This window comes from Halichoeres trimaculatus, unplaced genomic scaffold (assembly GCF_033239565.1).
Source record: "Halichoeres trimaculatus isolate MK-OKI-2021-1 unplaced genomic scaffold, fHalTri1.1 fHalTri1_scaffold_1, whole genome shotgun sequence".
Taxonomy (NCBI): Eukaryota; Metazoa; Chordata; class Actinopteri; order Labriformes; family Labridae; genus Halichoeres; species Halichoeres trimaculatus.
The window spans coordinates 10,254,900-10,280,296 of NW_027437179.1; the positions used below are offsets into that span (position 1 = coordinate 10,254,900).

The 25,397-nt window shown below is 39.4% G+C and overlaps 1 protein-coding gene across 2 annotated transcripts in view; it reads left to right on the forward strand.

The window, feature by feature from the left end:
- Nucleotides 1-25,397, forward strand: part of lhfpl4a (LHFPL tetraspan subfamily member 4a) — a 74,775-nt gene that overhangs the window by 1,867 nt on the left and 47,511 nt on the right. The gene's annotated exons all lie outside the window — the stretch shown is intronic.

Here is a 25,397-nt window from a genome sequence, read left to right on the forward strand (position 1 = left end):
TAAGCTGTCAGAGATACAGCTGAGCTGATTAGAGACAGGCTTTGGGATGAAGTACATTTTTCTGTGTGGGCCAGGGAGAGCATTCTACGTGCAAATCTAATGAATATGTTCAGTTTTGTAGTATTGATCGTTTTCCTCAGAGCTTTTCCAGAGTCACGGAGCAGATTTTGCTGTAGCAGCAGAGGGAAAAGTGTCTCATATTTCATCAGTCTTTGCAGCAGAATAAAATATGTTACACTCCTGTTCAGAGATCAGGCAGCTGACAGACTGAACGCGATAAACAAATGATAAGTTATTTTGCAGTGGTCACAGTTTCTGTTGTTTTGTCACTCCAACACGTTCTTTTAGCATTTTGAGGTTTCCACATTCAGAGTTTCCTATCCCCAGACATCTTTATTATACACTACAGTGTGACAAAAAAGGAAAGACAACACATTCAACATAGCTTTGTAAGAAAGAAAGAAAGAAAGAAAGAAAGAAAGAAAGAAACCCAGCCAAACATTAAAGGCTCTGTGGGGACTCTCTGAGTGATCTTGTGGTTGGGTTGGATTTTATCTCCAGAACACAAAACCCTTTGATAGCACCACACTAGCGAGCAAAGTGTAGCAGTAAGAAGCTAGATCTGTGTTTTTTTCTGAAGAAAACAATTAGTTTTGTCGAGCTGGTGTACACTGGAGCTTAACTGTCAGACAGAAAAAGGACAGAAAAGCAGAAGAAAACTGAAAGGAGAGTGCTAGAGCACAGGCTAAAACAAGGGCTAATCTGTTTTTGATCATTTTGATTCCAACCCACAGTCAGCAGTTATTCTGCAGTGGTCTGTTCAAACTTGAGAGTCTATCAATAAAATGAAGAGTGAGGTTACGTTAGCTCTGCTTGGTGGCGTTAGAGTTGGTAGATAAGCTCTGGTAGGACATAACCAGGATTCACTGACATTACATTTTACCCTCTACACCAGGGGTCTGCAACCTTTACTATCAAAAGAGCCATTTTTCGTCCTCTTCCACCAAAGACAAATAGTCTGGAGCTGCAAAACATAACACAGCTTGAAAAGTTTTATAAGTTTTATTCTTTGTCTGTTTTTTCATAACAAAAGAAAACCTCAAACAGAAGTGTAGTGTTTAGGCTTACTTTGAAACAATGTAGAAAGATTGAAATATGTAGGCCTACTTTAGCCCTTTTCATATATGTGTAAACTACTAAAATAAAAACTAGCCCACTTAAGTTGTATAAAAAGCCAATACAGCTGCTGCTTAGCAGCTTGGCAAAAATATAAACATAAATTAGGAAGTTTCATGGCTATGGCTGATACGGCTGATGTTTTATGGCTGTAAAATATGACTTTGATCTCAACTAACTAACAGTTTTCAAAAGCGATCACTTTTGATCCTCTTTAATTTGGTGCTTTTCAGAAAATGTGTTGTGCTTGTTCTGGAAATGTCTTTCAACTGTACTTTTTTTGTTTTTGCTAATTTCTTGAAACATATATGCATGTTCTAGTTGACAAATTATTAAAACTTTGGTTTGGTTTAACTCAATTTGATGGCAAAAAGGCAAAAAAAAAAAAAAAAGGAAATAAATAAAGAATTGGATCAAGAAAAGCTTTTATCTTAATGATTTTCTTTGTCAAGGTCAGAAGGAGCCACTTCAGGGAGGCTCCAGAGCCACAGGTTGCAGACCCCTGGTCTTCACGTTATAGGCATGTCTCAGAGTAACACCAAACAGATAGTCTGCTCACATGCTTTTATAGGCACTGACCAAATACTGTCTGTTGTACGAAGTACCGATTCACGTAAAATCAAAAGGTTCCATGTTTAGGCACCTAAACACATCTATGTGACTGTGAGGGAGTGGAAGAGTAGACGATTTTCCATGCTGAACATGAACACAGCACTGCAAGGTTATATGTTGAAGAATAAATGTGTAAAATTGAAAAAAAAAAAAAAAAAAAAGAACTGAGATTTTATTATTACACACTTTTATGTTTATTTCCACATTAACACACAAAAGCACCGAAAACTGGTACTGATGAGTACCCAAAGCGATTGCCAGGTCACGGGCATTGGTACCATATCATTTGAATTGTAAAAGGTATCCATCCCTATACCTGCTGGACACTGAACTACAAGCTGAGTTTACAAAGTTTGACTATTGTCACATTTCAAACAATAGCTCTGATGTAACTACAAGTAAGTACATTAATGAGTTGCTCTGCATCCCAGGAAAACTTGTCTTAAAGAAAAGTAGTGTTAAAAAGATGATCTGCTCTCCAAAACAAATGCACGCTTTGGCAAGAGTCCTTACAACAGGGGTGATGGTGGTCATGGGAAACAGAGTCTTTATCCAGCAAAACACTAGCCACTCCAACCAAAAGTGTCACTGCAATCAGCAACAAACAGATAGTCCTCACAGCAACCGGTAAAAATTAAAAAAGAAGCAGCACAGCAACAAAAATTGTGTGCATAAACCTTTGCTTTATTGAAGCAGGTGTTACCTATTGTTCACATGTACTAGTGTCAATGGAAAAATGTGCAATCTGATGCTTCGTTGTCTGGCTTACAGCTGCAAGAGACAATCACAGTAAACAGACTGCACTGACAGGTTAGTGATACAGGCTATTAACTGTGTATTCATTGTTATTTATCTGAGCATTACTTTATTAAACTTATTATGGAGCGCTTTTTTTAATCTTGTTTCTGACCTGGCCAACTCTCAGTTTAGCTTCCAGTCATAAACTGACCCAAAGTAGTATGCAGAATATAAAAACAGATGACTTAGATGGAAGAAAATTGCGATTGACATTGTCTTTAATAGCAAACATGATCCAGTGTTTGCATGAATGCGAGATTAAAAATATGTTTAAACTCTTTATCTCTTGTTTTGTGACCATCAAGTTGCATCAGTCCCCTCCACTCTACTATCAAAGAAACTCACGAGATGAGATGTGTAAAGGTTTGTGTTTGTGTGTCTCTCGTCACATAGCGCTAAAACAGATTGTATCCATTCAAGTTGAGCCAAAAGTGTCTCCTGCATGCCGAGTCGACATCAAAGCATCCCCTGGTGGATTCATAATCACACAAACTGCTAATTAGCTGGACGAGATGCAGATTAAACTGGTCTCAGGAGTGTTTAAAAAGGTGCAGAGTGTTCTGGCATGAGGGGCTTGTTTTTTTCACTCTGTTAAATACAACATTTGATGAAGGTTTTCAGTGAGATTATTTCACAAACCATCAACCCGCTGCTCTTCCTGAGAGTGTGTGAGTGTGTGCCTGTGTGTGGAAAGAGTGGGTGGAGGGAGGTTGATTGTGCATTGGTCTGGAAGGGCTGACATTATCTGGGAGGAGGTATTGATGGGTAGATTATTCTTCCCCACAAGGCAGCTGGAGTGTGTCTGTGGACTCAGAACTTCTAGAAGTCATAACGTATCGCCTGCGCCCGCTGTCTGTCATCATTGAGGTCTTCCCCAAAGACTTCTCCATATCAGTAGCTGAATTAGCCAAATGAGATGTCACCCAGGGGTTTGGAGTGACAGTTAAAGACTTTAACGTATTTTTGCTTGGATCTAGAAGACTGTATTCCCTCTAAAGGACAAGTCTGCATAAGTGTGCCTCTATCTGAAGAAGAAACCTCTGGTCTACAAACATGCAGCCCATGCAGAAGTGCTAAAAAGTCAAAATTCCACTTGAAGTCAGGGGCTGTGTTATGGGTGCCCACCCACTCTCTGACAAGCCCACTTTTCTTTGAATTATTTTTTCTTTGTTATTATTATTATTATTTTTATTTTTATTATTATTATTATTATTATTATTATTATTATTATTATTATTATTATTATAATAATAATAATAATAATTATTATTATTATTATTATTATTATTATTATTATTATTATTATTATTATTATTATTGTTATCATTATTATTATTGTTGTCATAAATCAGTCGAAAAGGATTATCCTAAAATTTTGTCACTTTTCAATTTGTATTAGATGCCTTAATAAAATGAGCTGAGTGTGGGAATCTTTCAGCCTATTGGAAAAAAACAAAAACAAAACACTTAAACAGAGTTATAAAACATTCAACCTTGTGTTACACTGGTGGGGCTGATTTCGGGGAAGACTGTAGACTTTCGATAATTTAGCTGTGATTAATGTCGCTGCTTTTACTGCCCATAATAGATAAAAGGTTGAGGCGGTGCAGGATGCTGGTGCATTAAAGAGCTTCTCTTGAGTAGTAATGCATGATATACTGGTATCAATAGGGGTATCAATATCGGTATCGGCCGGTGTTGGTCAATTTTTTAACATATTGGCATTGACCTATGGGTAAAAGTGGGCTGATATTTACTCGTCCGCTACTGGCCATTTTCAGAGCATCTTGAATGAAAAAATAATGTTTTCTATGACTATGTAAACACCAAAACTACTTAAAAAGAGTGAACCTTCTTCTTTTAAATCTCCCTTCCTGTTTTTGATCCAAAAAACAAACAAAATCCATCCTTGATCCTCTCCATGGTCGTCTTTTCTCATGATTGTGCCACTCTTTCTCTCTGAACTACCTTGACAAACCATCTCAGATTGTATTTTTTATTTTTTTCACCAATATTGATATCGGTAAACATCAGTTATCGGCCATAACAGCAATATTAATATCAGATATCAGTATTGGCCAAAATGTTCATATCCGTGCATCCCTACTCTTTAGCCCACATATGTCAAATTCAAGGCCTGAGGGCCAAATGTGGCATGCTACACCATTTTATGGCCCACGAGAGCTTAAAAGGTCTGATTGTTTTATAACAGATAAGTCAAAAGGGTGCATTGACCACAAACTTTGTTTCTCATAATGCCTACCGATTATGTTACCCACCAAGTCACAGCTTGCCACCACTGGATCGCAGTGTTTTTACATCAGTGCCATTTTCTGAACTGATGAAATTGAGAAATAAAACAATGATCCCAAAAAGTCCAGGAAGAGAAAAGTTGATACAGATGAAGGCTGTTTCAGAAAAGATGGGAAGGTGAATTTATGTTTGTACTTGAAGGAGAGAAACTAGTAGGTCTTTTGTGTTGGTTGTCAAAGAGTACAATCTGCGTTAGCATTTTGACATCAAACACAGAGCTTAGTACACCAAAGTGAGCCTTCAAGAAAAACAACAAATAGAGCAAGATTTAAAATGCAAACTGCAACCTCAACAGGATGAGTTCAAGAAAACCCCAATCAAAAACAACATGGCAGAGAAAGCTAGCTTGAAGAAAATGCCTGCAAAGACTTTTTCAGAGGGTATATTTTTGGAGCAGTAGTTGCATTTATTTTAAGTTATATTAAGCTACATTTTATACTGTCTTACAGTTACATCTGGCCCTTTGAGGGCAACCAATATGCTGATGTGGCCCTCAATGAAAATAAGTTTGACACCCCTGTTTTAGCCAATACCATGGAGAGGAATCGCAGGGAGGTCCAATTGATGCACTACAATGTTACAAAAATGCAATCAAATCTTAAACAAGCAAAGAGCCACCAAATCTGCTCTAAACAGTAATATATTTATATCTATATGTGAATAGTTGTCCTACTTTTGTAATCTAAGGCCCCCCTAAAATTGGTTTGGCCCACCCAAAACTGAAATCCTGGCTCCGTCCCTGCTTGAGGCTGGCAGCAGAAACAAGGGGAAAAGCTTTCACCTCCAGGCAAAACAGCCTATCCCTACAGCAAAAATAAACATGTAAACAGCCTGGTTCAAAATAAAGAAATGAATATAAATACTGAAATGAATAGTGTGTCCCTATAACTTGTTATTTTTGAAGTTATCAAACTTAAAAATTTTGCCCTTAAGTATAGCTCCAGATATTTTGGATGTCTGTTTATACTAAAGCTATCAGTTCACTTTAGTCTATGATCTTTCCAGTTTCAAAAGCCTGATTCTATTTTCCCATTGTCACATTGAGTATCCGAAGTTAAGAGGAGAGAAACTGTGAAAACACTCCATAATAATGTTTAACACTTATTTACAAAAGACAGTAACAAGTTATAAAATATGTTAAGTTTGTGATCTGTTAAACTCTCACTGTGGAGGATGAACCCTCTCTGTGTCTGTGCGAGACGTACGCTTAGATATCACAAGTACAAAAGCAGCTCCTGATTTTGTCTTCTCCTGTTGTAAACGTAGCAGAGGGAATCATGATCTCACCGACTGATAGTCTTCAGTGTTCCAGAAAGCTTCCCTTCATGCTCTGATAACTCAAAAGTAAGGAATCATCCATAAAGCCTTCCTCCCTGTCTTCTGATGTCCCTTAACTGGCAAGCGAATCATGTCATGTTTGTGACAATTTTTTAATGCTGGCTGGAGCTCAGCTGTAAGTTCAGTGATCTATAAAAGATAGGCCCCATAGGTGGTTTGCTGGGTCAGTGCAAAATAGTGCAGAGCAGACAAGTTCCCTGAAAAATCGACTGTGTGCACCAAAGGTGCCAGAAAGAGCCCAAATGGACAAGTTTATTTCCCCAACCACAGATTCTTCAGGTATTACGGATGGACAATAAAAGTACTCTGACAGTTTATTTCAAAAAAGCCAAGAGAAAAATACCACACGGGCTGGAGAAATGTGGTGGTGGAGTGCTGAGCCAAAGTGATACCATTCTGCAGAGTGTGCAGAGTCATCCTGAGGGAGCATGCAGGAAGTTTGACCATGTTTTACAATATAAAGCCATTACTACATTAACTATTCTCCTGCTCATGGGAGGTTGAGGGTGGAGGTGGTTTTCAAAGACCTGATCTGTAGACAGACAGTAAGTTTGAGGGTCTGTGCAACATTGAATGAATAACAGGACTTTCAAAGCTCTGAACATATTCAAACCAATAAAAACAAGACTGAGTCCTTGCTGGTTCAAGCTTCTCTAAAGTGAAAGTCTACAGCTGTTGTCTGAGTCACACTTAAAAGGATCAAAATAAAATGTGTGAAGATGTTTATCTTCAGCTCTGGGAAGGTGTGATAGTGTAACAATAAAATACCATGCCTTACATTACCATGCAGCACAACAAGATGGTGTGTGATGTATACAACAAGATAAGCTGGAACACAAAATAAACAATGTGATACAGTGGTACCCTACTGAAGTACAGTCTGATGGCAAAATTAGTTATAAACATACATTAAAGAATCTGTGATGGGTTCTGAGACAAATTTTCCTGATTTTTCTGGGGTTTTTTTTCCTCCATGTCCTAAAATTCTGCACAACTTGTGAAGGATAAAATGCAGGTATCCACTGGTAATAATGATAATAATTTGTTGCAACATGCACAACTTCCTCCCCCTCTAGCACAGACATCCTCTACAACGTGTTCAAATCTGAGATTAATACTCATGTTTACATGCTGTATAAGCTGCTGAAATGTTCCCCTGCTGATACCCTGATGGAGGATTTTTTTTTTTTTTCTTTTTCAAAATTTGCTTCAACTTTAAGAGACAAGTCATACGTAGTATGCATCATGAGTCAAAGAATTAAGATATCAGCAAGATATCTGCGATGGCGTCAAGCGCCTAGCAACAAGTCACTGTAGCAACGGTAGCCAACAAGAACAATGGTCGATATAGTATGCATCATGAGTCAAAGAATTAAGAAATCAGCAAGATATCTGCGATGGCGTCAAGCGCCTAGCAACAAGTCACTGTAGCAACGGTAGCCAACAAGAACAATGGTCGACATTTACAGCTCTATTTTTATGTTCTTTGCACTTTTTGCTTTCATCACAGCTCTACAAATGAATGTAATATTGTTAATGATGATGTTGTTGATGTTCATGAAGTAACAATCCACTTCATCATCCATCCACACAAACGACTCAATTATATTTGTTGTGTTTTTTTTCCACCATCTCCTCACTCCGTTGACTGCTTCTCCCTCCTGTTTTTGACTGTGCTTGCTCATAATGTTCTTCTTCTATGGTTTTCACATTTGGCTAACCTGCCACTTATTGGTCAGATATGGCACTGGCAGGCTTCAGAGGCGATTTTCAGTTTTGTGTCTTCGTATGAACAGAAATATTTCTGTGGTTTGGACAAAGATTTTTTTGAAATGAGGAGAAAAATATGCGGTCAAAAAATACCCATATATGTGTGGTTCAGGTCTAAGTCCCCCTGGAGGGTCTACGACAGAGAAATGTAGGTAACCAGACAAACATATCAATAAATGAATATAATAGATCATAAGTTCATAACAGATGTTACAATTCAAAATATTTAAAGGAATCAATAAGTTAAAAGTTGTATAAATATGGTCAAAATTGTATTTCATGTATGTGTTAAAAAGATTTTAAAGCTGTTAAAAGTATCTGAGAATCCATTAAAAACGAGTGAAATATAAAAAAAATTATGTATTTATTTTGGTTTTATTGTGAAAGAGCTAACAGGAAGTGCTGTGTATGCAACCCTTGCCAATCAGTTTTGTATGTTAGCTTTACTAAGTCAAACCGGAAGTGGGATGCGCTAGCTTGACCTCGAGAGACGCATGTTGAATCCGCCATGTGGCTGCTATTTTTGAGTAATTAGAATAGTTTCCTGGGCTGTTATCTCAATGGTCGTCAATGAACACTCACCTATTGCTTCTGGATTACCTATGGACATTTCTGCCCGAAGTTTGCCCTGCAGTAGGTTGTTTAAAGAACTTTTGAAGCAGTTTAGCACCGTAGCATGTAGCATTCGCTGGTCTAGCGGATGTAGCGCCGCCAACGGTTCTATGAAGACTTTCTCGTCATTCCTGACTGGATATAAAGATTGGTCGTTGTCGAAGTGCTAATAGACTGCTGAAAAAGTGCAAAGTGTGGATGTTATTTTTTCTTTCCTGGACATCGCCTGCCAAAGTCTATTCCTGCATTCAGTGAAGAGGGATGATCGAGCTGCCATCTTAAGACACGGTTTGGGTTTCTCTTCACGTGAACTTGGACTGGAGGCTGTGAGTACTGACTGAACTACAAGCTCAGGATTATTAGGGTCCTCGGCCTGAGCGGAGGGCACCTTCTAGCAAGAGCTAGTTTTATTTTGGTTTGCTCCGAGACTGAAGCGACCATTAAGTTTTGGGCCTCACCGCCCCCAAGAATCGCTCAGGCCTGCAGCTATGGGGTTTTGTAAGCTTTATAAGAGGGCTGGTGTGAGCGTGTGTGTGAATGGTAAGAGGGCCCCTTATATGGGTTATTATTTTAAGGTAAGAAACTGAAAAAAGACAGCTTTCAGGAGAAATGATGATTTATTGTTGGTTTACATGTTATAAAGTTTATTGTATAAATGTTCAGTAAACTGGAAGTTTGCATTTAATTGAAAAGTTTGGTAATTTCATCTAATCTTGGGGGAGTGTGACAGTGATTTGGTTTCTCTGCATGTTAGATCGTAATAAGAGTGGGTTTCGAACATTAAAGGGACACGGGATTTTTTACACAGTAACATAGTAAATAGTGGGTAAAGGTGGGCTACATGTAGAAAACAAATCAAACACGTGGCTTTAATTTGTATTTAATGGACGAAATATCTATTTATGAAAAGTTTTGACCTTGGAAGGCATTTTCCAAGGACAGCCTGACAGCTCACGGTGTCAAGCTCCTGATAACGTGATTTAAAACTTCACTCATGTCTTTTTCGCTCTCTATTGTAAACAGATTCCGGGGTTTAAGTCACAAACTAGCGCCAAAACTCCTCTAACTTTTTAAAAGTGAGGACGGAGCTCATTTAAACTCACACTGCACTGATCTCACCAGCAACACTCACCGAGAGAAGAGAAACTGGTCACAGATACGAGGACCGGTAGGAACAATATTTAAACCTCCTAATGTACAAACATTTATCACAGTTAAATGTAGAAAGTTCACTCTGGAAATATTGTAAACAAACCAAATCATTCTAAATAAATGAAACTAATGGTCCAGTGTGACTTCTAGCCTATCTGCTGTTTTCGTCTTCATGACGCATTTTTTTCTTTGATTGATACAACTTAAAAAAAAAAAAGTATAATTATACTACGAAGTGACATAGTCCAGAAAGTATGGTACTTAGTTTATTACTGAAAAATTACTGTTGTAAATAAATATCTAAGCAAACATTTTTTCTTGCTAGTTTTTCAGTTTAGTTTTTATCTTTTCAACTAACCTTCACAAATTTCATTCAATGCAATAATAAACTTTTCTTTAAATTACTTTGTCTTAATTGTCTGCATATTTTCATATTAAAGGAGCACAACCATTTTAGAACTGAATACCTGATAATGGGGTTAAACATTTTTGTAGTCTTGATTTAAGTGTAAACAGAGGTCATTCACATTTAAAAAAATTGTAAATCTAGTTCAAGTAAACTTTGGCATGTTTTTGTCTGCTTTCATCATATTAAACATAATTATCCAACAACAAAATTGTGGCTAGTGACAATGCTGAGTGGCTAATAAATTTGGCTAACAACTAGCCACAGTGGCTGGTGAGCAAAAATGTTAATGTCAAGCCCTGGTTGGTATCGAAAATTGTATCAAAAATCAATATTTTTCAAAATATCGAATCTAAGTTAGAATTCCAGTATCGTGACAAGTCTACTGGGAGATTTTAATTATTTTTCATTTTTAATTAGGTCTCACATATCACTGCTGGACAGTGTTGGGCCTGTTACTGAAAAAAAGTAATATATTACTCATTACTCGTTACTCATATTAAAAGTAATTTTATTACTTTACTTATTACTCCTTGTCAAAAGTAATATATTACAATACTGATTATATTACTTTTATTTACACCCCACAAAATTGGTCAGTGTGTCCTTTCTCTTCATGATTCTGAATTTTTACAGGGCCTCTGTGTGAATGTTTTCAGTAAAATTGCAGGCAGGTGCGTTTCTGCAGTCATGAAGGCATCAATTTACATGCTATATGAAACACACATCTGGTCAAACTAAGCATGAGAGACAATTTTTTAAACATCTTTTTTTTTCCAATAAAGCATTTATTGTTTTTTTTCAACAATAAAACCTGTGATAGGGCTTCTGATTGGCAACAACAGAACAACAGGGATCCCCCTCCACGGTAGCAGAAGGCTCATTGGCTTGTTAATTTCGACAAGCTTCATGTTGTTGTGCTGTCGACGTAGGTGCTTTAGAAGGTTTAAGGTCGTGTTTCTTGCCGTTGAAAGATATCTGGTACCGGGGCACAATCTGCATCTAACAACAATGTTCTTGTCATCTTTACTCCAGACGAAGCAAAAATAATGGGCATATTTCCAGCCGCTAAATGTTAGCCTGTCCTGCTCCATCTTTCAAGCAAGCTAAGGTTGCCAGGTATGTATGGCGAATGAAAAACAACCCCCTCTGCAAAACACAGTACCTGTGGCAGCGCCCCAAAGGATGCCCAGTTCACAGAAAAAAAACGCAAACCTGGCAACCATGAAGTGAGCTATTTTGCTGCTCGGCTGATGCGCCCGATGAAAATAATCTGGGGATTTCAACATTTTAAATCATTGTGGGTTTATAACAACAGTAACAGAGTAACAAGTTATTTTTTAGAGAGAGTAACTGAAGTAATATTACTAAAAATTAAAGAGTAATTCGTCACACTACTTGTTACTAGCAAAAGTAATATTATTACAATAACGCGTTACTAGTAATGCATTACTGCCCAACACTGCTGCTGGATTAAGCTTTTCTTGTGAAAGATGAAGCAGCTCTCTACTCTTGGTGTTGACACTGATGATATCAAAAATTGAGAGTGACACACTGAACAATTTGCTGCAATAATGTCACCACAGGAGCAGAACGCTAAACAAGAGCTGAACAGAGGAATAGTGTGGAAAGTAAGTGTCTAAATGCTAAAATGTTTAAAGTGTTTGTAACACTGTCAGAATTGGAGGCGAGATTTTAACTGTCAGATTTAATATCAGTCACTGAGCTGTGCTAACTAGCATTAGCCTCAAGGGCTAGCGTGTTAACTGTTGTTTGGCAGAGGCATTTAAAAGTGAAACTAAAGCTAATCCAACATAATAGTGCTCGTTCAGGTTGTAAATATTGAGAATTTGATACAGGAATAACACGTAAAAGAGCAATCACACATGTTCCTTTAAAGAGATGAGGTGGCAGTGAAGTGAGAGCTCACATTAACAGAGTGATACAACCTTCAGCTTCAGACCTATTTACAGAACATCTCTCACAGGCATCAACGTAATAAATTCAATCTCATTCTCATTTCTGAAGCCTTGCACAGTCACAATAGTGTCTGCAGTGCATCTTTTTTGTGTGTGTGTGTGAGCTCCTCACTGCAGCATCTCCCCATCGATAGCTCAGAGAGAGAGGGCTGCAGCAGAGAGGTGGGAAAGGTGTTTTCATTCATGACTGATTGGACAGCTTCACTAATAGGTACAGCTGCAGCAGAGACTGCTTCATCCTGAAACTTCTTCTCTGTGCCATACGTAGGCCTGTCATGATAACAAATTTTGCTAGACGATAATTTTCCGAAATATTATTGCCGATAAACAATGTTTTTCCATTTTTTATTGATGTAATTATGATACATGTAAAGTGAGTACACCATATTAAAAGCAAGAAACTTTAATTTCTTAAGAGTATTTAACTGTAATTAAAAGGTCAGGATCTTTTAGATAAAATAAAGTAAACAAAAAACATAATAAATTTAACAAACAAGGAAGAGAAAGAAAATACAGTGAAAATGAAACGGATTCTCTTTTAGAAAAAAATACATGTCAATGAAAATAATTAATACTAATCAAAAACAATAAAACATAGACCCTGTCTCTAAAGAAAAAACAAAACTCCAAAAAAAAAACAATAAAAACTATAGCCTAAATAAAAGGGAGTTTATACAGTTCCTGAATTGTTTGTAACATGTACTTTTTCCCAGTCAATCCGTACTGTCTGTCAAACCATTTTAACATTTCTGGCTTTCAACCGTATTGAAGGGCTGCATTTCTTTGGCAATGTAGCTGTCTTTGAGCGCCCACCATTGGCGCTTTTATTTCTATTTACTTTGCAGACCAAAAGCCTCAGAAAGAGCGGATTGTCAAAGAACAAGGCTCCACTGCACCTCCCCTTCTTCTTCTTCGTCGCCACTATTTTCAAACAAATGCGACACATCAGCTCGTTGGTGTTCATGAGCTCACACTTTGTTCATTCTGATAAAAAACAAAATATTCCCACACTGGGACTGTGGCAGGCGGCTTAAGAACCGTATCTTTCGTGCCATCACTCATATTGACGTGTTTCCTCCTTACCCCTCAGGACGCTCGCTTCAGCTCTCTCCGTGTGTACGCGCAAGCAGCCCCGTCCTCACCCCAAAGATCGCATCTTTGGCAGATGCTCACTCAGCTATAAATCTGCTAAATCCGCTATAGAACCTATGCACCCCGATGTTAGGAAAGATAGACGTAGTGAGCCATCTTCTCATTCAGCGTCTTTGGTCGACAGAGAGGAGGAAAACAAACGTGCATGCACGTGTCAGTTTATCGAGGCTGGCAAACTTACCGAGGACGTTTTTATGTATCGTTCAGTTAATCGATTTATTGATTATCGTGACAGGCCTAGCCATACGTCAGAGTTGCAGTGTGAAGCCTTTCTCACTGACATGAAGCAACACGAAGCAAACATCTTAGATTTTCATCTCCGTCAGTATCGCCACACAGACTTTGATTTCTAAAGGGATAGAGAGAGGAGTGTAGATGGCACACACTGAAAGGAAAAGACTGATGCTAACAGGCATGAAAGAACAAGATCAAATGCAAGTTAAGAAGATTGCTAATTAAAGAAGTAAAGGAATCCAGCAGATAAGCAAAAGGATTGAAGATATGCTCGGTGTGTGTGCTGCCTGCTGAGGCCCTTTTAATGCAGAGCTAATCTTCAATCAGATGGAGACTGCCCGGGGTTTCACATCATAGCAGCCTACTCTGCGTACCCATAATCCACAGTTCCCTCCCCAGAGGTTAAGCCTCGACCAATTATTCTTCCTACCATGGAGAAAGCCATCATCACTGACACATCAGCCCATCAAGGCTTCCCCACTCTGTTCGCCTGTCTCAGATAGCAGAGGTAATAAGAGAGGGACGCTGGGATCTGTGCAGTTTAGTGATATAAGTGTCTGTATCTTGTTATTCCCAATCTCAAGTGAGAATCGTTTCTTATTACATTCAGACAATGGATTTTAAATTGTAGACAGAGCCTCTATCGATCAGTTGTCCATCATTTATTAATGCCTGAAGGCTGACAGTATTATGTTAGTGGTGTTATCAATCCCTTCATTCTGAACATGTTCATACTATTGATGTCTCTTTATGATCCACAAACGCAAACAAGGCCATCAGCAACAAAACATTATAGTTTCAGACATGCCTGAGACTTACAAATAATACAATAAGGGTGGAAGTAAAGTAGGATGGCATTGCATGATAAAAACCTGATTTAGACACGGAGATGACAAATCTGAAAACAGATTTAGGTACCACGTCCTCCACAAGATCAACAAAGACAGCAAAGCTAAAGTTTTCACCTGGGCTTTGAGGAAATGTCCTCTACAAGAGAGGCATAAGGCCACAGAAAAATAACAACAGGATCTAAAGATAATGCTATTACCAGACAATACGAAGAAAATTTAGGTGTGATTTTATTAGAAGGAAGTATTTTTTTTATGGGTTACTGCTAATCTATGTGAAAACTAAAAACGATATAGAAGGATATCAGAACATCAGCCAGTCTATGGGGCGCCGATTATAAAGTTTGACACACTAAGATAACAAAAACATTTCTCCTCATTTAGCTCTAAACATCACATTTTCCCCAGATTTAGAGAAAATATATTGTAAAATATATCTAAATGTTATATCTAAATATTGATGTTATTTATAAATGGTATAAATCCATGTCCTGATTCTAAATATTAAGCTCTGTTTCTAAACATTTAGTTTCATTGTTAATATTTAGCTAAGACTAAATATTTATCAAAGATTTAAAAATCTTTTGGAAAGATTCCTAAATATTTTCAAAGATTTCTAAATATTTAGTCAAGATTTCTAAATCCTCAGGTACAGTTTCTAAATATTTTGCTAATATGCAAATTCGCACCCCTGCCCTCCCAGAAGTACCAAAACAAAAGTTGGAGGAAGCGATCCAGCCAAGCGGATTTTGAGAAAGTCAAACACAGTCGGCTAAATCAGCTGTTAGAAAATAAATGTACCAAGTGCTGTGATGGCGCTGTTGAGGATCCTGTGGCCAACATCGAAAAATTAGAGCTTGATGTTCTCAAAATAGCCACTCGAACTTTTATTTTGGTACTACACAGCAGGCGGTGTATGAATTTGCATATAAGCTAAATATTTATAAATCAAAGCTAATCATTTAGAAATTGAAGCAAAGTATTTAGAAATTGGGGCTCAATTAGATTAGAAATCGTACCTCATGATTTTGAAAACTTGACTTCATATTTAGAAATCTCCGCTCAAGATTTAGAAATGTTTGCTCAAGATTTAGAAACATTTGATTAAGATTTAGAAATCGTTGTTTAAGATTTATAATATATCTGATAGTTAGTCTTAGCTTAATATTTAGAATGAAACTAGATGTTTAGAAACATAGCTAAATATTTAGAATCAAGAAATGTATTTATAACATTAATAAATAAAATCCAAAAATTAAATATAACATTTAAAATTTAAACAAAACATTCAACATTTTTGTTTGATATTTGACTAATATATTTCACAAATATTTCCCTGAATCTGCAGAAAAAGTGATGTTTTAGAGCTAAATGTGGAGAAATGTTGTTATTTGTAGTGTGTGAAACTTTACAATCAAAATATGGTTCAATCAAAAATAAATAATAATGGTACCCTTTTTCAAAAACATTTATGTAATCAAATACCACAACGAGGTGAAACTGTCATTACCCAAAAGGTCAGAGGTCAACTACAGCAGTGTTATGTCTTAAAAGTGACTTTTCACACATTTTTTTCATCCTATTCTTCTTGTAAGGTCAAAATTTGTAGGAAATATCCTCATATTTGGCAAAATCATCCCCACACAGTAAGGAAGGGACCTTTTGATTTTTAATGGTAAAAGGTCTAAAGCAGGGGTCTCAAACTCGTGCCATGGAGGGCCAATAGGCTGCAGGTTTTCTTTCCAACCAGAAACTCCACCAGCTGAATTCACTGATTAGTCCCTGCTCTCTGCTTGAAGGTGAGGTAATTAGTGAAATCAGCTGGTGGAGTTTCTGGTTGGAAAGAAAACCTGCAGCCTCTTGGCCCTCCATGGCATGAGTTTGAGACCCCTGGTCTAAAGTATTCATCACACCACTTTTAGTATGCTTTTTTTTCCCAGTTTGAGAGAGTAAAATGAATATAAAAACTAACCTTTGTATAAGGCACTGTCTGCATTTATAAGTCTATAACATAACAAAAGTCTACAACATCTCAGGTTTCCTGATTTCTGGCTTTTTGCCCAGCTGAGTGTTCAGACTTGAGTCATGTTACAGAAAAGCTTGAAAGACTTAATTTCTGTCAGTCTGTCAACTTCAGGTGTTTTTCTACCACAGGAACTTTACCCAGGAACTCTCTGCTTTTCAGCCATTGGAACAAGGATCTACGTTTAGTTCAGGGATAATAAATTTACCCCTGAAAATATCTCTGTTTGGAGAGGGGTACTTTTTAGATTTCCAGGAACTTTGGGGGCAGGGTCTGCAAGCTGAACGTTTCTAAGTGCTTCAGAGAGTATTCTGACGAACCAATCACTGCAACAAAAAGAGCTCTGACACATGGTGTAATGATAGTGTAACTCCCCAGATTTAATTTTCAAAAGAGTGATTGATCAGTCTTATCTGCTGTCAAATCTACAGCACATCAAAAATGAATTTGCCAAACTTAAAGGGTTAAGGAGTAACTCTTAGTACAATGTGCCTGCCTGTTGTTTTAACGCTGACATACCCCTGATTTGGACTTTGTTGTAAAAACTTTATGTTTAACGCCCTTAAATGGTTGTTTCAAGAAAAACTTCAAAACTCTGAAAATATGGTTTCATGTATCAACCTTTTTAACCAGTAAGCAGTAAATAGAGACTTTAGACACCATTTAAAGGAGGCTGAATCAATTCTATCACCTCTCTGTTAACTTATACCATAAATAAACCTTTGAGTTTGTTTCACTTGCAAGAAAGCAAGCCTGTGGCACTGAACTGCATGTTTGCATTTTTGTTTATTTGGCATGAGAGTCTAGTCCTCAGCAGGACTGAGGCAGCAGCAGCAGCTCTTGAGAGCTCGTCTCTTTAGAGACCTGAAAAACCCCAGGAACCTTTTTCTTAGGCTTCTGGATGAGGTCACAGGAGTGGAGTCCGCTGCTGTTTCTTTGTTTACATGAGGCTCCTGATCTCCATCTGAGGACCAGTTCTCTGGGGTCTCAGGACGGGACTGGATGCCTTCATCGTTAACATCAAACTCTCTTTCTCCATCCAAGGACCAGTTCTCTGGGGTCTCAGGACGGGACTGGATGCCTTCATCGTCGACATCAGACTCTCTTTCTCCATCCAAGGACCAGTTTTCTGGGGTCTTAGGATGGGACTGGTCTCCCTGATCATCTTGGTCAGACTCCTCATCTCCATTCATGGACCAGTTCTCTGGGGCCTCATGATGGGACTGGTCTCCCTGATCATCTTGGTCAGACTCCTCATCTCCATTCATGGACCAGTTCTCTGGGGCCTCATGATGGGACTGGTCTGCCTGATCATCTTGGTCAGACTCCTCATCTCTGGTCATGGACCAGTTCTCTGGGGCCTCGTGATGGGACTGGTCTGCCTGTTCAACGTCAGAGTTCCAGGACTGTGGTTGGAGTTGTAGTCCATATTGACCCCAAAAGAACTCAACACATCGAGAGTCAGAGGGTAGTTCATCCTCACAACTCGATCCGTCAGAGACCTCGCCATGGGAGGAGGGATCCCAGGAGTCTGGGTCTTCCTGGAGACAAGTGTCCACACCTGTGTCTTGGCAGTTGCCCATTTTGAGCTGAGATCTTCCGAAACTAGATGGAAAACGACAATTAGTAGACATGTCAGTTGATCAATGAACGCCTTAGTGTGCTGAACGGTTCAGGAAAAGGAAGAGCTCCTCAGTCACTTACTAGTCGCCAAAGACATCATGGCTCAGGTGGGACATCGTTATGAACGGATGCTGCAGAGCTTGATCAGGGGTCAGTCTTAGAGACCCGTCAAGGTGCAGCAGACCTTTCATGAGGTCCACAAAGGCCTTTGTGTCCTCAGTTTCCCCTGCCTCGTTTTGTGGATAGACCTGGATTTGGAGACAGATTCAGGTTAGTTACACCTTAGTCACTCAGTCTTAGAGGCAGATCTGTGACTCACACTGATCAGTCTGTACTCACTGAACCAAGTAACTACTTACGTTCATCATGTCATCCAGTGACGTGGGCAGAATGCGGGAGGTGTCAAGTTCTTCCTCACCGAGTTCCCTCCTCTGTGCGTACTCCTCAGGAGTCTACAGGTAGAAAATACACGTGAGAACTATTTAAAGAAGTCCAACAGAAGTGCTTCAACCACCGTAAACATAGAAGAACATGTTACTTACCACAAGTCTCCAGGTTTCCCAGTTTGTCTCATCTATGGCGAAGAAGTGCTGGGTGTACTTCCCACTCCACAGCAGGTACTCTGCTGGCACACCCAGTAGCTCAACCATGCGTTTCATCTGCAGACAAACGTAAACAATCATATCAGTTGACATGTGGTGGTCCTGTGTAAAAACAATGAAGCTGCCAGAAGTAGCCTACATACCATATGATATTCACACAAAACTGGGAAGAAATTTTGTGCGAGGTATAGGAAGCCAAGGATGCAGCCAACCGCCCAAACATCTATGGCTTCTGTAAAGGGCAGCCCAAGTGAAACCTCTGGAGCCCTGAAGAGGGAGGACAAGGATCAAAACAGGGTCAGGGTTTTATGGACAGTCTTTGAAAAACAAGAGGACGAGGGGGTTTGGATGAAAGACTTGAGCTCTGCCATGCAGCATCAACTTACCTGTATCCATAGGGCTGGCACTCCATGCCAGGCTCGACTTCGCTGGCTGGAAAGGCAAGGCCAAAGTCGATCAGTTTCACCCTGACTGACTCTTCCTGCTCCCGGACAATCATTATGTTGTCTGGCTTGATATCGGTGTGCAGGATACCAAAGGTTTTGAGAGCAGCCAAGGCGACAAAGAGCTGCAGAGACACAACAGAGAGGTTCAGTTTTCTGTTGACAGGTCTGGGGTTGGGAGTCTGGTTGATATGCTGCAGATATGTACAGTAGAGAACTCTCTGTATTCAACATTATGACCTACCTGCTTCGCTATGGGCCTGATCCCACGTATGTGAACTGGTTCCCAGCCGTTATGATCGAACAGATCGTACAGGTTTGCCTCCAGCATTTCAAATGCGAGGCAGGTGTTCTCCATGTAGTCAAACTGTTCGAAAAATTTAACCACGTTGATGGAGTCGGGATCCAGCACAGAAATGGTTTTTAAGATGGACACCTGGAGAGGAAAGAGGAGGCATGACAACAGTTCAGTGTACTGTTAGTGCTGTCTATGTTGTTCATAAAAACTGATTTTAAAGCCTGTATTCGATTGAAAATGACGCAAAAGTGACATAAAATGTGAAAAATGTCCCCTTTTATTTCAATAAATGCACTCATTTCAAAATACATTTCCAGCAGCATGTTACAAAAGAGTTAGCTCAGGGACAACCAAACAGTGAAAAAAGTGGGAAATGCTACCAACAAACACCTGGAGGAACATCTCCAACTAGTGAGGTGAATTTCTCTCCGAAGAAGAGTTTCACCACTTTGTTTTGAACATGTAACATTAACGTGTGCAACATGTTATTATAACATCTTATTTCTAGTTATTTCTAGCTAGGCGCTACCCAAGTAGCTGCCTGTTGCAGCAGCTCTCTCGTCTTTGTCCGTTTCTTGTAATTTTTTTGTCTCTTTTTCGTCATCTTTGTAATTGGAGTGGATCATCACTTTGTATGGTTCATTGTTGGTCATGGACACCAAACTTTTTGTGGCTTCGGCGGTATTTTATACTACTTTTCTCCTGTGTTTGTCTGGAGAGCCTACATGTAACCATGGCTGCATTGTTTATATGCGAAATTAGCTGTTAGCAGCCTGTAGCATGTCGATGCTAACTAGTGTAGGGCTTGATGATTTCCCTCTAGCTGAGGAGAAGGAGGTGAGGACGACGTGCTGGTTCTCGGATGTGAGCTGGGAGGTGACGACGTGGACCTGTCCTTCCATCCATCGTTGTTGGGAACGTGGGATCTCGCTCCCGGGGATGGATGAGCTAGCTGTGCTAATCCAGCGGCATCGTGCTGTTCACGGACGTGGCTGACGGAGCAGACATCGGACGCCGCGACACATCGGAGGAGCTTCGCCTGCTGTGAGCAGACAGGATCCAGGAGACAGAGACTGAACAGACTGCTGGGGAGGCTCAGTCCTGGACCCTGTGGAGGTGGAGACTGGCTGGGCTGGAGAGTGGTGGACGAGTGGTGGACGGGATGTCGTCATCTAATTTCTTATGGACATTTTTGCACTTTCTATACTCTTTCTTACTTTTGTTTTCTTAAATCACGAACATGCTCCACCCCTACATCCCTTCCCGTCCCCTCCGCTCCTCGGATTCTAACCTCCTCACCGTCCCTAGGACCAAGCACCGAACCTGGGGGGACAGAGCCTTTTCAGTTGCCGCCCCCTCTCTCTGGAACTCACTCCCTCAAAACATCCGCAACTCCACTGACCTCACCATCTTCAAATCCAGTTTAAAAACACACCTCTTCCGCACTGCTTTCAACCAGTAATCCACAGTCCCTCCTCAACGCTCTATCCCTTTGCACTGTAACCTTCCGTTTTTATCTGTTTTCTGTTGTTCACCTGTCTTTTATCTGCACTTTTAACTTTTTATGTAAAGCGACTTTGAGTTTTGTTGAAAAGCGCTCTATAAATAAAATTTATTATTATTATTATTATTATTAAATGCTGCGGTGACTCCTGACTTTCCCCTCGGGGATAAATAAAGTATTTTCTATTCTATTCTATTCTCAGGGCTTGAAGACCTCAGGCATAGTGCCGGAAATCCGGCGTAGACAAACCTGCCAGATTGTGAAATCCTGCAGGTCGGTCTGGCTGCCCTCCGTTGATTTCACTTGATCGAGTTCCGACTGAACCAGTCAGGAAAGAGAGGCGGGAGCTGCAGAGAGCAGCTCCCGCCTCTCTTTCACAAACAAGCAGCAGCGGCCCAAATCCGCTACGTCATACCGTGGCTTGATGCGTATTGGTCTATGATGAGTGTGACTGGCAGAACGATCGTCCAATTTGGCACTGTCCATCTAATTTGTCAGATAAATGTGCTTCGTGAAGAGAGTAATTAATGACGAAGGCGGAGAGCAGAAGCGGAGTAGCAACCCCTTATAATGAAGCAGTGATATTGAGAGATGTTTTTGGACAACAAAGTAGCTTGGCTTCAGAGAGCAAGTTTACCACGCTACCCGCTCGAAAACTGCGCCGCCAGCGAGTCTGTAATCACGCAATCGGGCGCGCATGGATGTATTTTTCATCCATGCGAATTTCAGTAAAACCGTCACTCCTACTAGCCACTTCGGCGGGTTGAATTATTTAATTGTAGTTTTCTGAAACGGCATCTGAAATACTAAACCCATTGCAGTATGAGACTACGACACCACAACTCCCACGAGCACTGCCTGCACACAGTGTTTGCTCATTGGTCCCTTCGCAAAGTCTTCTACTGAGAGGCGCCCCAGACGCGCTGGTCTTCAGCCTTCGTCTCGGACACTGTGACAGCTCCCGGTGTTTAGCGCCTGATAACGTGTTTTAAAACTTCACTCGCGTCTTATTTGCTCTCTATGGTAAACGGATTGCGGGATTTAAGCCACAATCTAGCGCCAAATATTCCGTAACTTGTTAAATGTGAGGACATTTATCAGATGGAGCTCATTTAAGCTCACAGTGCACCGTTCTCACCAGTAACACTCACCTAGAGCAGGGGAGGAGGAGAAGACAGGAGCACACGTAGAGAAGTGAAACTGATCATAGATATGAGAAGCCGTAGGAACAGTATTTAAACCTCCTAATAAACAAACATTTTAAAAGTTATATGTAAAAAGTTCACTCTGGAAATAGTGTAAACAAACCAAATCATTCTAAATAAATGAAACTTATGGTCCAGTGTGACTTATGTAGGCCTACGTTATTTTCGTCTTCATGACGCATTTTTTGACTGATACGACCTCAAAAAACGTATGATAGTACTACGAAGTGACTTGTAGTCCAGAAAGTATGGTACTAGTTTATTAGTGAAAAATTACTGTTGTAAATAAATATTAAAGTAGACAGTGTTTCTAGAAAGCTTTTTCAGTTTAGTTTTTATTTTTTCAATTAATCTTCAACCTTCACAACTTTCATTGAATGCAATATTATGCTCCTCCTTTAATTACTTTGTTTCAATAGTCTGCATATTTTCATATTTAAGGAGCACAACCATTTCAGAGCTGAATACCTGATTTAGGTAGTCTTTATTTGAGTGTGCACAGGGTCATTTATATTTAAAAAGGTTTTAAATCTATTTCAGGTAAACTTTAGCATTTCATCATCCGCCTTGATCATATCAAACATAATTATCCAACAACAAAATTGTGGACCCTACCAGAAGCGATGGCCACAGGTACTTATGCTGTATTGCTGACTGACCGTTTGTGTGAACAAAAAATTGGTGTTACTGTGTTTAATGTTGTTTTTATTATTATTATTATTAATAAAAACAATATTAAACGCAGTAAACCCCCCCCCCCCCCCCCCCCCCCCGCTTTCAGGCACAGGATTTTTTCCTGCTTCAAGCCCTGTATTCTATTCTATATTAACACCATGCTGTTGGTCTGTGTGAAGTGATTTCCTCTGTTAGGTTCACAGTCGCTGCTCATTTCATACTTGTATTTATATTCTTCATACTTCATGTAGTTAAACTATTTTGTTTATTCTTGTCACACTTAAATTAGTATTAATATGTATTTTATATACTCCAGTGGGGAACCTTCAGGGACTTCCAGGTCTTCAGAGAAGGCCTTAAAAAATCTGGACCCAAGAATATACGTATCATATATCCATTTAAATATATATAATTTCTCATTTAGTTAAATAAAATACATTTAGTACATCATGTAAGTTTTGAAATTAAGTGTACTGCAAAGTTCACTTCAGCAATGAAAGGGTTACTGTGTTGAAACATGTTATCTCTATCGGAGCCCGGTTTGCTGGCTCGTTAAGTGGTTAGGACTTCACGAAGGCCAGGCTGTGTTTTGGTTTGGAGAGAGACAGGAAAATTGACCAATCACGATTTGATGTTTTGGGGGGCGGGACAAAAACAGACGAGCATAGGCCTTCGTGAAGTCCGAACAGATAGCAGAGCGGTGAAAGACATGGCAGAAGACAAGAGCGAAGTTGTGGCTAGCTTATTAGCATCTTTTTCAGCGTGTGCGAGTAAAAATTTCATCTGGTCGCGCTCGTGCGAGTGCATATGTCTTAATACTTCATCTATCACAGGCACTGTGTAAGACATTGTGGTTTGAATTCTTCCTCTCTTCCACTGGCTCAGTCAGTCTCCTCCACCTGAACTCTCCCCTGTTCTAAAGACAGAGCGCTGTCGCGAACACACGCAGCGCGTATGTGCATCACACACTGAGGACAGACAGAACTTCACAATGACACGCGTTTCACTATTTTAGAGTCAGCCTTCTTACTATATGATTCACGCTGCTCTAAACTCTCCTGATTGAAGAGGATGCTGCGTTAGAGCAGAGCTACAGTTTAACTCACGACATGTCAACACCAAAAAAGAAAGATAGAAAACAGCTAAGGCTCTGATAAACTCTTCATCAACAAGTGCAGCACAGTTATCTGTCTCCCTCTCTGAGGTCTCCTGCAGCGTCTTTGGATCAAACCAACTAAGAGAGAGGGGGTGGATGGTTTTTGAGTTTTCGATATAACGCCCAAGTACGGGACTTGATTCACTTTCAAAAAATATTAGCGATCACAGGAGCGTACTTAAAGTTGAGGAACAATCAGGAGAAATCACAAGCCAGGAGAACAGCCAGAGAAGGGGTTTAAAAAATGGGAGACTCCCTCCACATTCAGGAGTGTTAGCAGCCTGCCAGTACTCTCAATGGGTAAAAGTAACAAGTTTATGTGTGACACAGATCGACAAAGATAAAAAAAGACATTTTCTTCATCATTTTAGGTTATTTTAGTAAGTTTTGTAAACTCAATGTTAGTAATTTTTTTATGTAAAGCCTCTTTTTTATTTTTATCTTATTTATTCAATGAAACTGTTTTTTGTTAACTACTTTTTCCGCGATTATTTCTTTTCTGGGCTGTGAGGGCTGAGGTGAAGGCCCAGCTGTAGTACTCACGGTTCGCCACTGATATACTCTCATTGTAATTTTATTTGACTACATACTGCCCTTTGTTACTGTAATTCTTTAAATTTCCCTTTTTTGGGGATAAATTAGATTATCTTCACATAACCTTGTTATCTATCTTATCTCTTCAAATGTTGTGTAAGAATCAAAAGAAGTCTGAGAGTCTACCTCATGCTCAGCGTCCTGGATCAACTCAGGGTCGTTTTTCAGGACCTTAACGGCCACCGTCTCTCCTGTTTGGAGGTTTCGGCACTTGGCCACCTTTCCAAAAACGCCCTCACCAATAAACTGCAGGATGGAGTAAGCAGTCGTGCTGCTCTGCAGGGTCTGACCTTCATGGATCTCAGTTTCTGTAAAGAGATAAAACAGGGAGGAACATAAGTGAGTGTGTGAGGGGTCTGTTTTAATCCTTTTTAAAATTTTATATTTTTTTATTTATTACAGACAAAAAACCCAAACTAATTTAGCAAAGATAAGAAGATGATAAAAATGAGACCAATAAAAAGTGAACAGGATTACATCAGTCATCAGAACTCAGCTGCCAGTCTGATCTACTCTGTAATACACCAGAAATAAAATTTTACAACAAACTTTCTAAAAATCCTTCAGTTAAAGAGGTCTACAAAAAGCCCTGATGCCAGAAACAAACTCAGTATTCTTAAAAATGTAACATTGGTTACAGATTTTGTTCCCAGGACAAAGAAGTTCAAGTTCAGTGATTTTTTAGGTGTTTTTTGACTCAAAATTAGCTTTAAAGAACATTTTTCACTTAATCCCCAGCTGTAGGGTGTAGAAAATCACCAAAATAATCACCAAAATAATCAACCCAACATTAAGATAGATAAATCTAGATGTATGTGTCTTACCAGTTGACATTTTGTCAAAGTCACTTTTGGTTTGACAAGGCAAAGAATGAATCTTAAGCT